Source organism: Eublepharis macularius, chromosome 3 (genome assembly GCF_028583425.1).
Source record: "Eublepharis macularius isolate TG4126 chromosome 3, MPM_Emac_v1.0, whole genome shotgun sequence".
NCBI lineage: Eukaryota > Metazoa > Chordata > Lepidosauria > Squamata > Eublepharidae > Eublepharis > Eublepharis macularius.
Genome location: NC_072792.1, coordinates 1,549,698 through 1,566,878, shown reverse-complemented (window position 1 = coordinate 1,566,878; position 17,181 = coordinate 1,549,698). Strand labels below are relative to the sequence as shown.

General features: G+C 45.5%; 1 protein-coding gene across 4 annotated transcripts in view; it reads left to right on the top strand.

Annotated features, from left to right (window-relative positions):
- RNF212 (ring finger protein 212) overlaps positions 1-17,181 on the top strand; it is a 70,356-nt gene that overhangs the window by 27,372 nt on the left and 25,803 nt on the right. The window lies entirely within an intron of this gene.

The window sequence follows — 17,181 nt, the reverse complement described above, 5'->3', positions numbered from 1 at the left end:
GCTATTCCATACTGAGTCCCAGTTTTCTGTGAGAGCCCACTTGGAACTGGGGAGAAGATCACATTCCATCCAGGGGTCAGTAATGGTCTTCCAGTTGCAGGATCTGGAACTGGAATTAGGCGACAAAGGGGATAGCCTGAGCAGACCTTCGGAACCCTACCCTGATAAGAACCTGGGTTCTCATCAGGGGACATCTCCCCTACTGTTCCTACTCAGAACAGCTTCTGAGAATGGAGAAGGCTTTGGAGATCAATATCACATCAACTGACCCAAAGCCTAAGGATAAGATTCTCCAGCACCTATATTCTAGAGCTTCTTCTAGCATCACCTTCCCGGTTATTGAGGGGTTCATGGAAATGATGACCTCACTGTTTGAGAAACCAGCCTCCAACACCTCTACAACAAAGAAGGCTGAGGCCCTTTACAAAACCAAAGCCGAGACCTGTCCATTCCTCTCTCTGCACCCATCCCCTTCCTCTCTAGTGACTCAGGAAATGCAGTCGAAACAGTGTCAGGGTACGCACACTGCTCCTTCAGTCAAAGAGAGGAGGAAGCTTGATGCGCTCGGCTGGAAAGTCTACGCCTTGTTGGCCTTGGGCATCAAAATCACCAATTATGCTGCCATGATGGGGGCATACCAAATTTTCTTATGGGGCAGAGCAGCTTCATTCCATGAGAGACTCCCAGAAGTCCTCTGGCAAAGGTCATCAGAGAAGAGGCACTCTGTCTCACTCGGCACCAGATCAACGCAGGCAGGAATGCAGCGGATGCCGCAACAAGGTCACTAACGTCAGCCATTCTTTTGAGACATCATGTGTGGCTCAGGTCCACAGCACTGCCTGTCGACATCAGGAACAAGGTGGAGGACTTACCCTTCGAGGGCAAGTGTTTGTTTTCTGAAAAAACAGACAAGTACCTCTCGCAAAAGTGAAGGGGCCAACAGACTGCTAGGTCATATGGAATTTTCCCACCGACTTCGCAAGGGACCAACAAATCCCAATTCAAGCAACAGTACTGCAAGGGGAGACAGTAACAGTACCAGCCCTACCAGGCGTACCCGTATCTGCAACACCACCTTTACCAGGCTTACCAGGGGACCTTCTCCGAATTCAAAACACTGCATAGATCCAGGCATAGCTCCCAACTGCGATCTGGGAAAGAACTGCAGCATAGCCAGAAGCAATTGTGACTAGGCCTGGATAGGGTGATACCCTTTGGCGATAGGTTTTGTACCTACTACCCAGCTTGGTACCTCGTCACCTCTGATGTATAGGTGTTGGACATAATTCAGTTTGGGTATAAAATCGAATTTCAGTACTTACCATGTCTACATCTTCCTGGTGTTACTAATCCTCCCTCTTGAGCTGAGCTGTTGGAGGAACTGCATGTGCTCGTAGGCAAAGGGGTGGTTCAGCAGGTACCAGCTCGGGATGGGCAGTTGGGTTTCTATTCAAAATTCTTCCTAGTGGAGAAAAAAGATGGAGGAGTTGGTTAGGCCCATATTGGACTTAAGAAAACTTAATGGGTGCGTAAGGTTGAAAAAGTTCAGGATGACCACACTGGAGGTGGTGATGATGCTGTTACCCCCCAGTTCGTGGTTCGCTGTGATTGACTTGAAGGATGCGTATTTTCATATTTCTATCTCCTTGAGAACCTGAACAGGCAGGTTTTATAAAAGGGCGATCGATCGACAATTGACCATTGTATATTATTACACCACCTGGTAGGCTTTTGTAGACCTACAGACAGCCTTTGATTCGATACCAAGGAAGCGCTTATGGGAAAAACTAGGGAAGACTTCAATGGGCCGGACACTTCTGTGGCTAATGCAAAGGCTTTATGAACCCTCGGCTGCCCAGGTCCGTTGTAGTTCGGAAGGGCATTTGACAAATCTTTTTCCTCTGCAGAAAGGAGTGAGACAAGGGTGTTTACTGGCCTCTACTCTGTTTAACCTCTATAGTAACGACATGGCTTGCAAACTAAATGATAAACAGTTCCATCCCCCTGTACTGTCAAATACCGCTATCCTAGTATTACTATTTGCTGACAATAATGTGTTGTTATCTAGAACCCCAGTGGGTCTACATCGACTTCTGTCCTTTGCTGAATATTGTGCCTCACAGGGCTTGACTATAAACTACAACAAATCCAAAGTGATGCAGTTCTCCAGATCCTTACGCCAGAAGAACCATCTTTGGCGTGTAAATGGAAACCTTATTGAACAAGTTACTATGTTCAAATATCTTGGGATTTATTTCTGCTCAAACATGTCTTGGACAGCTCACATTAGAAATGCTCGAACCATAGTGCGTATAACCACCAAGGCAATAATTCGTGTTTTTTTTTAATTCTAAAGGCAGACAATACATCCCAGCTGCCGTCGTTGAAGTCTGTGTGGGTTGAAGTCTGTGGAGAATCGATTGACTCCCTCCTCCATCATTTTCTTTGGGAAATTACTGGTGCCCCTAACTGTGTAGCTAGAGTATCATTGAGGGCAGAATTGGGACTTAGGTCCTTTGAAGCACGGGTACGGGTGGCAACTTTTAGGTTTTGGATTAAAACCCTGTTCTCCACAGAATCAAATGGCTACTTGCACCTGCTACAGACCGATTCCTATCAAAGCCCTTGGAGTAAATTGATCAAAAACCGTGTCCAGGCCTTGGGTATTAACCCTCATAATCTGAAAGAACAAGGGCCTTCAGCAGCTCTCTCCTTGATCTTAGGTTGTTTGAGTGAACTGGATTATAGAAATACTATGAAAAGAGCACGTAGAGTATGCTCACTGATATATTTGGATTTAACACTGCCACAATTTCTTCCAGCTTACTTCGATTTCTTGACAGTTCCACATTATCGATGATTATTTATGTTAGCCAGATTGAACGCCATTCCATCAGGAGAGTTGCTGGGACGTTTAAATAGGGTTCCCTATTCTGAGCGACTCTGCCAATGTGGCTCTGGCCAAATAGACACTCTTCAACACTGTCTATTTGAATGTAATACTCTAAACGCGGCAAGAGACAGATGGATCAAGCCCTATATCCAGGACCCAGGAAGTATAGAGGATAATTTGAGGCTCCTTTTAGCAGGGGCGGGTTTTAATACTACTTTAGCAGTAGCCAAGTTCCTCTCCCAATCGGTTAAAGAAAAAACTTGCTAAATTTTAATAGTATGCAGATTATATAATAAAAGACTTTCCCTATTTTAATTCTAGTGCGGCACTGCTCAGAGCCAAATAGGCTGTATGAGCAGTATCATTAAAGTAAGATTTCTATCCATCCTTCACACCGGAAGTACCTGAGATTTGTTTGTGTGGACAATGCATATCAATACCAACTGTTACCCTTCGGGCTCTCCGCAGCCCCAAGGGTATTTACCAAATGCATGACAGTGGTCATGGTGCACCTTAGGACCTTTGGCTGCTCCATATATTCTTACCTGGGTGACTGGTTAATCTCAGGACTTTCTGAACATGACCTTGTCAGGCAAGTCAATTTGACCCTACGTACCTGCACAGAACTTGGCTTGATCATAAATCATAAAAAAGTCTAAAGTGACCCCCACCAGGAGAGTGCAGTTCGTTGGTGCCATTCTGGATGCATCTTTGAACAGAACGTTCCTACCGCCAGAGAGAGCTCAGAAATGTAAAGGCCTGATTGGGACATTCTTGAGAAACAGACATCAATCCGCCAAGAGAATACAAACATTACTGGGTCTCATAACCTCAACTATGGCCGTAATCCCCATGGCTAGATTGTGCATGAGGGAACTACAATTGTAGTTTAATTTGGTCTTCTGTGTGGTAATCCATGCACAGGAAAAGAAATTTTCCATCCCCAGATCATTAAGAGTCTCCTCTGGTGGTTATCGTGAACCTGATGGAGGGCATTCAGTTCGGCTCAGTTTGTACTGATGTTACTGTTACCACAGATGCCTCCTTGTCAGATTGGGGAGCACATTGTGGAAGCCTTACAACCCATGGTGCCTGGGACCGGGAGGAAAGATGTTTACACATCAGCATGTTGGAACTGAGGGCAGTTTATTATGTCTTAATATCCTTCTCAGATACGGTCACAGGCAAACACGTAACAGTGCTGACAGACAATTGTACAGCAATGTTTTATATCAACAAATGGGAGAACAACTTCCCGGTCATTATACCTCGAAGCCATAAAACTGTGGGAATAGGCTCTCCAGCACAATGTCCATTTGCATGCGGTACACACACCCAGACCAGAAAATGTCATTGCAGACAGGTTGAGCAGGATAGGCTCAAATACACACACGTAGTCTCTCACAGATCACTACCTCGAACCTGTTTTTCAACAGTGGGGCTGGCCAGAGGTGGACCTTTTTGCCACAAGAGAGAACAAAAAAGCGCCATTGTTTTGCTCCAGGGGAGGGCTTGAAGCCAAATCCCTGGGAGACGCCTTTCAAATCACATGGTCAGGAAACCTTTCTTATGCATTCCCTCCTATACCTCTGACCCCTAGAATGCTAGGCAAGATGCAGGCAAGATGCATCTTGCCTAGCATTCTAGGGGTCAGAGGTATAGTAGTAACACCCTTCTGGCCAAGACAACCTTGGTTTCACTGGTTGTACCAGATGTCCAATCAGACTTTCCAGTTACCTCAGGAATCAGACCTGATCATGTGCCAGGGGGTACTCCACCAATGCAATAGACAAACTCATACTGACGGTTTGATTGTTGAAACAGTGAGATGTTTCTCGGCAGGAGTGACTGAAGTGTTGCTTAATGCCAAACGCCTGTCTACGAGGCAGTCTTAGGCACACAAATGGGGGAAATTTTCTGTCTGGTCGTCAGAAAGAGGGGTTGATCCGGTCAGTTGCCTATTACCTATTGTTCTAGAGTTTCTGCTGGAGCTGAAGATATCAGGACTGTCTATCTCATCTGTAAAGGTTTTTTTTTTTTAAGGGTCTCTTTTTTTTTTATAATTTTTTTTATTTTCATAACTACAAGACACTACACCAGACTATCACAAGGAAAGGGGAGAGGGAAGGGACAAAGGGGGGTGGAAAAAGAAAAGGGGGGGAATGAACTACAAACACTAAACACTACACTTCAATGTTTCCCTTCATACTGTCATAATACAAAAATAGCTCCATAGAGTAATGATGGAGTGGTTAATCATACAGAGAATAAACATTTCAAATTCTGATTAAACTTTCCTCCCCCTTCTAGGTCCCGGACGCAGTTCTCTCTGTGCAACTGCTGTTGCGATGCTCTCCTCCTCCTCCCCCCCCCTCCGGCTCCTCCTTTTCTTCGTTCTTGGTGCAGCAGAGTTCTGGGTTTTTATTCTCAAAATCCTTTAGTTGATCTTCTGATAATATCTTATAGGCCTGATCTTTATATCTGAACCATATTCCTTCCGGGAATAACCATTTGTACTTTATTCCATGGTCCCTCAGAAGAGCTGCAAACTTTTTATATTTAAAACGCCGTTTCCGGACTAGAAATGGAACGTCCTTCAAAATCTTGACTTTCAAACCCATAAAGTCCAAATCCGCATTGTATGAGTTATATAGGATGGTGTCCCGAATCTTTTTAGATGAAAAGTCAATAATGATCTCACGAGGCAACTGTCGCTTTGTTGCATATTTTGAAGAAGCCCGACGGACCTCCAAAATGGCGCTTTTAACCTCTTCTTTAGTCGTCCTCGCGGGTGTCGCCAGTAGTTCCGAGACCAAATCCCACAGATCCTCATTTTCCTCCTCTTTCACGTTTTGGAGACGCAAAATTGTCTGCGTTCGTTCCACCTGTAGCCCGATCAGCTGGTTCTCCACCAACTTCAGCTCCTTTTTTGTAGCCTTCACAAGTGACGCACTTTCCAGAGCAGACTTTTCTGCCCCCCCGCTGATGCCTTAATGGTTTTCACCTCGCTTTCAATTAAGCCCACCCTTTGATCAGTTTCGTTCAGCTTGTCAACAAAGGGTTTTATGGCTTCCACCACCGCCCTGCGCACCAACTCTTCGAGCGACTCCCCCTTCAAAATAGCCGAGATTGACTTACCGAGAGCGGGACTTTGCTTCTTTGCTGCCATTTTGGGGGGGGGGGCGCCAACAAAATTCTGGAACTCAACGAAGGGGAAGAGCGAGTCTTCTTCAGATCAACCTCTCCTTCACAAGCGCTTGTAAAACAGAAGGGATTCGCTTGTTTACAGGCTTCCGCCTGTTTCTTTTACTTGCCGTTTCTCGTTGCCCGGCGGCACTCGAGGCGCCACGCACATCTGCCGGCCTCCATAGGGACAAACGGGCAATTCCCCTCCCGCATTGATTTCGGGGAGTTCTTCCCGCCGCGTCCCGGACCCTGGCTCCCTCCCTGGGAGTCCTGGGGGCTAATCCTTGCGGATCAGCCACCCGGTCAGGGTGCCCGGTCGTTTCCTCCCGGACCAGCCGAGAGGAGCGTCCGGCATGGCTGAGAAAACGAAACCGAATTCCTCATCTGTAAAGGTTTATTTGGCTGCTATCTTGGCCTTCCATGAACCCGTTGACAAGAAAATGGTTTTCTCTCATTACACTTCAAAACTGTTTTTGAAAGGTTTAAGGAACATGTTTCCCCCAGGGGGGAAGTTGTAGAGACCGCAATGGTCTCTACAACTTGTACTGACCAAATTGATGTCAAACCATTCGAATCCCTAGCTATGTGTCAGGTGAGGATGCTGACTCTGAAGGTAGCACTATTGGTAGCAGTGACCTTGACCAGGAGGGTCAGTGAACTAGCCGCACTGTGTATTGACCAACCGTTTCTGAAGATTCACTCATACAAGGTTACCTTTAGACCAAGGTTAGACTTCCTGCCTAAGGTGGTATCGAAATTTCATGTGACGCAGGATATTTCACTGCCAGTTCTTTCCCCAAACTACTCAGACGAGGCAGAAAGGGGCTTACACTCCTTAGATGTGCAGAGGGCAATATTGTTCTATCTGGACCGCAAAAAGGACTTCAGATTAGATAGACACCTTTTTGTGTGCTTCACTGGTCCTAAAAAGGAAAAGGGCTAGTGTGTAAACTATTTCACAGTGGGTGGTACAAGCTATTTGACTGTCTTACCAGAATGCCAACTTATCTTGCCCACTGGACGTACATGCACACTCCACTAGGTCGCAGGTGACATTAATGGCACTCCTGTTGGGAGTTCCACTTCTGGACATCTGCAAAGTGGCAACTTGGTCGTCAGCAGACACATTCGTGTGACACTACACCCTGGACATCCTCAATAGAAGAGAGATGATAGTGGGCACAGCAGTACTGAAATTAATTTTTCGTTGAAGTGCAAGCTCTGCCACCCAGGTAAGAAGCTTGTTAACCTCCTGTGTGAGACTGCATCAGAAAACCAACAATGAAAACAGGGTTGCACTTACCTGTAACTGTTGTTCATTGAAGTCTTCTGTGCAGGCACACATCCCTCCCTCCTTCCCCGCTCTATGCTCTTATTTGGAGTTGGGTGGTGAAAGGAACTGAGGGTGGAGGGTGCCATGCCTCCCCAATATAGGCTGTTTAGGTGGGTAAAGAGCCGCGGCTGTGCCTTGGGAGGCATTGGGCGCCCTCTAGCAGTTAAAAAAATTAATGCTACAGAACCTCCAATCAGCAGGCCTGTGCATGGGCAGTCCCATATGTGCCTGCACAGAAGACCTCAATGAACAACAGTTACAGGTAAGTGCAACCCTGTTTTCTCTTGGTGGTGTGAGACAACTGTGCCTTCATGTGCTCCTTGGCAGCCATGTAAAGGGAGGGCATCATGGTCCTGCTCAGTGTGGTGCAAGCAGGGGATGTGTACCAAGGACAAACTACCTGGAGCAGCCCTCAGGAGCTGAAGTCTTTTACTATGGAGAATGGCTGGCCATCTATGGCGATCATGTCTATGATCTTCTGAGTGAGAAGCCTAGATGCCCCTTGAATCTCCCCTCTTGGCACACTAGTGCTACATGCAGCAATGTCTGGCAGAGATTATTGGTGTCCTTTCCCTACAGGTGATCACGGAACAACCCCTCCATACTGGCTTGCTGGCAGCCATATGGTACCAGTTTCTCTCTCCTCCTGAAGAAGTACTGCCTGGTGGTGCTTCCTCATGTTGTTCCTGAGGCTGGATGTTTAGAGATGGTTCACATCCTTCCATCGGGCCCTACAGTACTAGCACTGTGCATATCAGAGGTTCTCCGTCTTCTGGAAATGCTCCCAGATGTTGGAGGACAAGAGAGGGCCACACTGCCCTGCAGCTGTGGGTGCCCCAGGAGCCACTTCCTGTGAGACGCTCGGGCAAGACACACCATGTCTAGGATGAGCAAAAGAAGATGGCTGAGGGTGAAGGGGTTGAGATGTGAAGGTCACCACTTCCACAAATTCTTTCTCCACCATCCTCTCCTCCTGCCTCGCCCTGAAAGGCCTGCTGCTGGCGTCAGAGGAAAATGGGGAAGACTAAGGCTCACTGATGGTGGGCCCCTCTGCCAGTTCCTCCAACATCCTCCGGGTCCCTGGGGTGAGCTCTAGGGACAGAAAACTCATATTCCCCAAGCTTACTCCAAAAGACACCTCATGCTGCTCCTTCTCTTGCTGCTGAGTCTCAACAGCTGGAGGAGGGGGACCCTCAGCAGCAGCCCCCTGCCCCGTGCCAGCTCCTGCTTCAGACACCTGTGGGGGAGGTGATGCTCCTGTATCCGCCTCAGGAAAGAAGGCCTTGCGAACCCTTTTATTTTCACCAGAAGCCGGGCTGGTGAATGGCAGCTATGCGTCAAATCAAATTACACCTCCCACCGATACAGCAACAAAACCAGATTTTAAAATGCAAATTAAAAAAAAATAGTTAACAAAGGAACAGCCCAGCAGCTTTTACCAAAATTTATCAAATTTACCTGAATTAATTTGGTAAACTTCAGTTAGAGAATACGGACTCTGATTCAGTATTACTTTTTGAGATTGGTATTTTTAAGAGATTACCAAACTCAAATTGCACTTCCCTACTCTACATAGAGAAGGTGGGAGAAGGTGTTGACGAGTTCTGAAACTACGACTACTGAGTCACCAGCCATGAAAGAGCATTCTTCCCGGTCTGGATTGGTAGCGTCATCCAGATAGATGTCGAGATTGGATCCAAGTGGCAGATGCCGCTCCATCAGATCTGAGGCTTACATTGGAACCACTGGCTAAGGGGCTTCATAAGTCAAAGCGTATGGACAAGGGCCACTCAGAGAAGACACCAGCTTGGAGCAAGTCCCTTACAACTGAACCCAAAGGGAATGACATTCTTCTAGTGACTTTCATAGAATCATAGAGTTGGAAGGGACCATACAGACCATCTAGTCCAATCCCCTGCCCAGTGCAGGATCAGCCTAAAGCATCTCTGACAAGTATTCATCCAGCCTCTTCTTGAAAACTGCCAGTGAGGGGGAGCTTACCACCTCCCTAGGCAGCTGATTCTACTTTCGAACTACTCTGACCGTGAAAAAGTTTTTCCTAATATCCAGCCGGTACCTTTGTGCATGTAATTTAAGCCCATTGCTTCGGGTCCTACCCTCTGTTGCCAACTGGAACAGCTCCGTGCCCTCCTCCAAATGACAGCCTTTCAAATATTTAAAGAGAGCAATTATGTCCCCCCTCAACCTCCTCTTCTCCAAACTAAACATTCCCAAGGCCCTCAGCCTTACCTCGTAGGGCTCAGTCTCCAGACTCCTGATCCTTCTCGTCGCTCTCCTCTGCACCCTCTCGATTTTGTCCACATCCTTTTTGAAGTGAGGCCTCCAGAACTGCACACAATACTCCAAGTGTGGCCTGACCAAGGCAGTATAGACAGGGGCTATGACCTCCTAGATTTCGATGCTATGGCCCCTTTGATACAACCCAAGATTGAATTAACCTTTTTTGCCACCGCATCACACTGACTGCTCATATTTAGTTTACAGTCCACTCTTACCCCAAGATCCCTTTCACATATACTACTGCCCAGAAGTGTATCCCCCGTCCAGTATCTGTGCTTCCCATTTTTGTGGCCCAGATGTAATACTGTGCACTTGTCTTTGTTGAATTGCATCCTATTCACAGCTGCCCACTTCTCCAGAGTATTCAGGTCTTGTTGAATTTTAATTCTATCTTCTTGGGTGTTTGCTACCCCTCCCAATTTGGTGTCATCAGCAAATTTAATGAGCAGCCCTTCCACTCCTTCATCCAGATCATTGATAAAAATATTGAAAAGTACCAGGCCCAAAACTGAGCCCTGCGGCACTCCACTGGACACCTTCCTTCAATCTGATGAAATGCCGTTGACCACCACTCTTTGAGTGCAGTCCTCTAACCAGTTCCCTATCCACCGAACTGTCCTATAGTCCAGTCCACAGTCTTCCAGTTCGTCCATCAGAAGGTCATGGCTTTGAGAACTCCATCCCCACATCTTCACTCGCCTTATCAGTCCCACTCTGATGAGAAGCTGGATCTGACACTGTCTGACCCACTCCTTGGATCCAAGGGAAGAGCAAAACATAGTCGAATCCAATCTTGACAGGCCACAACAGAAAACCAAAGAGACCTCGTACCATTGCCCAAGATCAGTCTTGGATCTGAGAGTGACTACACAATATCACTTGGATCCCTAGAAGTCCCTACCTGGTGAAATGCACTCAAGTTCCCCTACAGACCAGAGCATCAGGGTTTTCAGGCCTGCTATACATGGTAACTCCATATTGTTTTTCAGATGCTCTCATGCTGTAGTTTTCCAGTGTTTTCTGTCCACAGGTTCACAGCTGTGTTCCCAGGGAGGCAGGAAGGCCTTATCTACTAGGACTAGACATTGTCCTTGGAGGAGCATCCCTCGCCTTCCCAGGCATCGACTGTAGCCGGGCAATGGGGGGAACTAGAGGGAGGTTTTGATATATTGCTTTTTCTAACTAACATGTCATTCTCAACAAAGCTTCGCTGTCAGCCAGAAGCTTTCATGCCTTTGGGTTACTTATGGACACCTGTACTTTGAATATAATCTTTCAATAAATAACCTTTGAACCAAGAGACCTTGGATTTCTTGCAGCAAGGGGGTGGGAGATGAAATCAGAGTAACTTGAGTTCCATAAACTGACATTTTGTTGAGAATCACCCTGCTCTCCCTAACTCCCACCCGGGAAGGATGGATTCCAGATCTAATCCAAATGAGCCTTCTGTTCCTGGAACAGAAGGTGGAGAGACTTCTTCTAAACCTGATGTCGAGGTGGTCCAGCGTGGAGGAGTATCGTGGACCATCCTTGGAGCCTGGCCTCAAAGCAGTATCGGAAGAGGCATTCAGCCTGTTATTTCGTTACCTACACCTCGACAGTGGGGACCTCGACCCCGGGAAAGCTGGGAATGATGCCTGGGAGCTATGTTTTTTCACCCGTCTGGAACTAGTGGCCAAGAAGAGCTACCCCCTGTTGCAGAGACCCCGGGATGGGAGGCTTTGCAAGCGTCCACTGCTACCGCGAACACTGTGAGGGCCAGCACAATTCCCCAGTTCTGGTGGGATGAAGAGGCTGGATGCCTAGTGGAGTATCATGTAGCGCCGGAGGAGGTTGGATCCCAAGTTTGGCCCACTCCCCGGACGGAGCAATTGAGCTGCAACAATGCTGATATATGCGTACAATAATTCGGTCCACAGCACTACAGGGGAGCCTCCCTTTAAAATTGTACACAGATATGAAGGACAAGCCATCCCCTTCGAAATGAACTTAGAATCTAAAAAACCTGGAGACTTGGGAGAATGGTGGACCTCCCTAACCAAACAGTGGACTGTGATACAGCAAACTTTGAACAAAGCCAAAGAGGATTATAAAAAGTATGCTGATCGCCATCGTGTGGAGCAATGGAAATTGCAACCAGGAGATAAAGTGCATGTGTCCACTAAACATTTCAGGAATGAACAACCCAGCAAAAAACTGGGATTAAAATGTAAATGCTCCCAATGTTACTTATGGACACCTGTACTTTGAATATAATCTTTCAATAAATAACCTTTGAACCAAGAGACCTTGGATTTCTTGCAGCAGGGGGATGGGAGATGAAATCAGAGTAACTTGAATTCCATAAACTGACAAGGGTCCTTACAAGCACCATTACACCCATTACTTGCTACTGCCTTGCCATTGCCAGTGGACTGAAGGCCCAGGGAGACACTACATTCCATCGGATCAGAGATCGTCCACCTCTGCAGGGTACACTTATGCTCCACAGCCACATAATTCCCATCTGAAACAGGAATCTAATAAGGATTCAGAAGAGGAGTATCAGCTGTTGGAGTAATATGACATCGGATCCCAAACTACCTCAGACCCATTGCCTATTGACAATGTAGGGGCATCTAGATGAGGTTCCTCATGAGGACCTGAGAATAGTGTCACATCAAATGCTCAGAATGGCTCAGGCCTTAGAATTCTATGTCTGCTTTGCTGATTCAAAGACAAAGGATAAAATCTTAGGAAGGCTATATACTGACACTCCACCCATAGTGTCATTCTTGGTCCTGGAGGGCTTGGGAGACATGATTATGGAGGTGTGGGAGAAGCCTGCAGCCTTACCCCCCCCCCCGAAAAAATGAACACCTTTACAAAATAAAGCAGGGCAAATGGACTTCCCTGAATGTGCACTCACTGCTCTCTTCTTTAGTGACAGAAGAAATCCAGTGGGGACATTGACCTAGGTTGCACTCCACTCCCACAGACAGAGAAGGGAGAAAACATGACTCAATGGGCAGGAGACAGTACTTTGTGTCGGCCCTCAGTGTCAAAATAGGCAATCGTAATGGACGCCTATCAACTTTACTTACGGGAAAAGTTAGCATTATACACTGATGGTCTACCAGAGGACAGAAAGGCCCTTGTCAACCTGCAATCAGAGGCCACCTGCCTCTCCAAATAGCAAATGATCACAGGGAGTCACACTGTAGAGACTTCTGTTAGGTGAATGGCAGGAGCAATTTTGATTCAACATCACATCACTCTTGGCTGAAATGCATGGCACTACCCTGGGACATGAGGGTGAAAGTGGAAAAGTTGCCTTACAGAGGTTCTCTCCTCGATTAAGACCGACAATGTTCTCTCACAGAAAAAGAAAAATGAGTAGACTGCGAGGTCCCTGGGAGTTTCTACATCAGAGCAGCAGACTGTCAAGCCTTGCTATTTCCAGCTCCACCACACCAGTTCAATAGTCGATAAAGGTACTAATCTCAGGGCCAAACATCACACCAGTTGTCATTCAGTACACCAGCCCCACAATCAAGAAGGAGAGGGCACACAAGGCCCTAGTCTTCTCACTCGACCCAGCAGCATAAAGACCTGTAGGGTCAAAACAATTCTGACTTGACCTAAGCTCTAACAGAGCCATCCATTCTTACCTGGATAGACTGTCAATTTGTATACCTAACTGGATGAACTTAGGTCTTATCTACACTACAGTATGGTTATAGACTTGAGTTTAATTAGTTCTGTTCACAATAGTGGACAACTTGAAGGCCTAGGTGTTCTGCTCGATGGCAGGGAGCAACCCTCTACAAATATGGGATGCCTTCAAGTTTACTTGGACAGGCTGACTGTTCGATGCATTTTCCCCACCCCACTTTTAGCAAGGGTAATAGCTCAAATTGAAAGGGACAGTACAGATTGTATTCTGATAGCCCCCCTCTGGCCATGACAAATGTGGTTTTCCAAACTTCTCAAGCTGTCCAGACAGAGTTATGTCCATCTTCCACAAGTCTTGGACCTCCCTCACAGAGACAGGGTTCTACATCATGACACAATAACACTACACCTCATGACATGGAGGATCCAACCACAGTGTTAGGATTCTCTAACCAAGCAAAACACATGCTCTTGAATGCTAGGAGACTGTGAACCTGGAAATCTTATAGGTCCAAGTGGCCATGCTTTGAAAGGTGGGGCACAAAGAAGGATTATGACGCTTGCACATACACATTATCAGCTATCTTCTAACATCTGTGTGAGCTGCAAAAAGGTGGTCTGAGGGTCTCATCTATAAAGGTACATCTGGCAACTATCTCTGCTTCCTATGATTTTATTCAAGGGAAGTCAGTATTCTCCCACCACACATCTAGACAATTCCTAAAGGGAATGTACAACCTACACCCTGAGAGCAGCCCTGAGAGCAGATCTCCCCTACATTATATTCCATGATGAGGAGGTAGTATTCAGGCCTAGCCTGGAATTCCTGCCCAAGATACTGTCAGTGTTTCACCTGTCACAGAATATCACCTTGCCTGTGTTTTTCCCTGAACTACAATCAAAGGGGGAAAGAGCACTCCACACACTTTATGTAAAAAGAGCATTATCCTTTTATTTGCATAGAACAAGCTCATTTCGGGCAGATCCACATCTTTCATGTGTTTCAGGGTCAAATAAGGTCAGAAAAGCACCAGCTCAAACCGTATCCAGATGGATCATGTCAACCATCCAAGTGGCCTACGAGCAAGTTGGAGTTGATGCCCACTACAGTTAAAGGCACATTTGACAAGATCCAAGGCTTCCTCATCTGCTTTTATGTAGGACATACCTCTGCAAGACATTTGTAAAGCAGCAATGTGATCTTCTGACATTTTTGTAAAACGCTGTGCAGTGGACACTAGCACGAAACCAATGTCAGGAAAGCAGTACTGTATTCTCTGTTTACCTAAACAAGAGTGATAATATATGAGTGTCAAGAAGAGCACTTTCCTGAAAGTTTCATGAAACTTAGTTTGGTAATTTCCCATTGTGGGACTGCACAGAAGGACGATGAAAACAGGGTTACACTTACCTATAGCCATTGTTCATCAAGTTCTTGTACGCAGGCAAACATTCCCTCCCTCTTGCCATATTGTGAAGTCCCTGGTGTGAAGTGTCCAGTATGACTTCATGGCAGCTCAGGAGAACTGAGGGAGAGGGCTGCTCCTCTCATGAAAGCATGTGGCCATTTCAGTGGGAAACAGGTTGTTATGGGCTTGGAGAGAGGGAGCCCCTAATAGAGCTGTAAAGAAGTGAACAAAACTTCTCTGAGTAGCTGACCTGCTCATGCACAGGCCCAGTGTCTGCCTGCACAGAAGAACTCAATGAACAATGGTTACACATAACTGCATCTCTATTCCCCCCCTTGGTAAAGGAGTCGCCACTAGAGGTCCTTCTCACCTCTGGCAATTTATGACCCACAAAGGCTGCTAGAAAAAACAGCACTCCACCTCTACAGAGCTGATCCTTCCATTATAGATTCTGATAACTCTGAAGATGAATGTGAAGTGAAGGCGGGTGTAATCTCTGATAAAGACCTACTACTGCAGGAGACACAAAGCAGGAGGGTTTTTTTTTCCTGAAGGTAATCTACTACTTTTAATGAAGAATTTTTGAATTAAATTCTTTTTTTCACAGAAACCATGAAATCTACCACCTTTTCTTATGTCTTAAATAGAGATGGACATGAACTGAAATATGAACCAAAGTTTGTCACGAACTGAACTGGTTCATAGTTCGCAAACCAGCAGTTTGTCAAGAGTCCATTTTTGACAAACTTTAGTCTGGTTTGTTGGTTCGTTTTTTGGTTCATCACTGCAGACAGTCTTGCACCGATCAAACAATTCCCTAGGCAAGGGGGGGGATGAACTTCTGCAGATCTTCTGCAGCCTTGGGAACACCAATGTGAGCTCTCCAAAGCTTGATAGGCAGCTGAGGGATCCAACATGGTACCTAAATAGGAGTCTCAGGACAGAGCTTTTCGACCAGCTTTGCTTCTGGGCTTATTGCCATTGGCTTTAAGCCAAGTAGGCTGTGAAATATTGGCCATTACTGGCTTCTGATTAGAAGTACCCACACAGGTGCTGAGGTTTAATCCTGGCGTCATTATTTGGCCATTTTAACAAGTGACCGGGTATCGTCTCCAGAACTCCACATGCACAGTGCAATCTCTATAAAAGGAAGCTGAATTGCTTTGCCCTGTTCGTTTGCTTGCAAGCATTAAAGGCAGCTGGATCGCTAAGATATATTTTTTCTATGTTTTCACTGTAAGTGCAAGATATTTTTCCTTTATTTTTTTTCTGTCTTATACAACAGTATTAATGGAGTAGATATAACTTTCAACTACAGCAGATTCTTAATATGCTTTCTCCTGGCCGGGACTCGCTATCTTTAGCTAGAAAAGTCAAACTCGAACTCTGCTCTGAAGATGAAATTGACCTGATTGCTGAGAAGGTTTTGTCCTCTATCTCACAGCAATTTCAAGCTCTTAAATCAGAGTTGACACAAAATACTAATGATATAGTAGGAGAGATCCATAAAGAGGCATGAGATCTGTCAAATCAAATTCAAAAGACCGAGGAATCAGTCTCTGGAATTAGAAAAGATATACAAAATTTAAAGACTGAAGTTTCAGCTGGATTGCAAGAAATAACAAAAAATGAAGAAAATAAAGCATTCAAGAGATAAAATAACAACATAAGGAATTGAAGGACCCCCATGAACATACTGAAGCATTGCAAACACAACTGGCGGTGGCCATAAAAGAAGCTGAACAAAGAAGAGACAGAAATTCAACTCAGGAGTAAGAATCTTAGATTCCACACTATTCCAGAATGAATTGGGCTTCAGGATCTTGAGAATGAATTTCAAAAGTTGATTCAAAATTATGAAAAAGTCCAAGGAGATTTTCCAGAAATAGAACAAATTTTCAGGAGCAACTCAAAGTATGCGACTTGACATAAACTTCTAAGAGATATATTAGTTACATTTTCACACAAGAAAACAAAAGATACTATTCTTCAGCAGCACAGGAAAGAACCTTTGGAAGTAGAAGGGAGAGAGATACAGATATTCCAAGATTTACTGCTATCAGTTTAAAAACATAAAGAATTTGGGAATCTGATGAAATTTCTGCAGCAGAATAAAACAAGACACCGCTGGAAAATTCCCAGTGGATTGGAAATATACTTAAGTCAAGGCAAGAAAATAGTAACATCAGTTACAGAAGTGGAGGACTTATTACAAGAATTGCATTTGGAAAAAAACAAACCAATCATTGGGCACAGACAACACACACTCCTCAGATAGAGAGAAAGAAGGAGCAATAAGTAAACAAAAGCAGAAGAAGGAAGAAAAATGAATGACATTTAATTTACTTTAATTTCTTTGCTTTAATAAAATTTTGAAAATTCTTTTTAAAAAACCTTGATAGGCA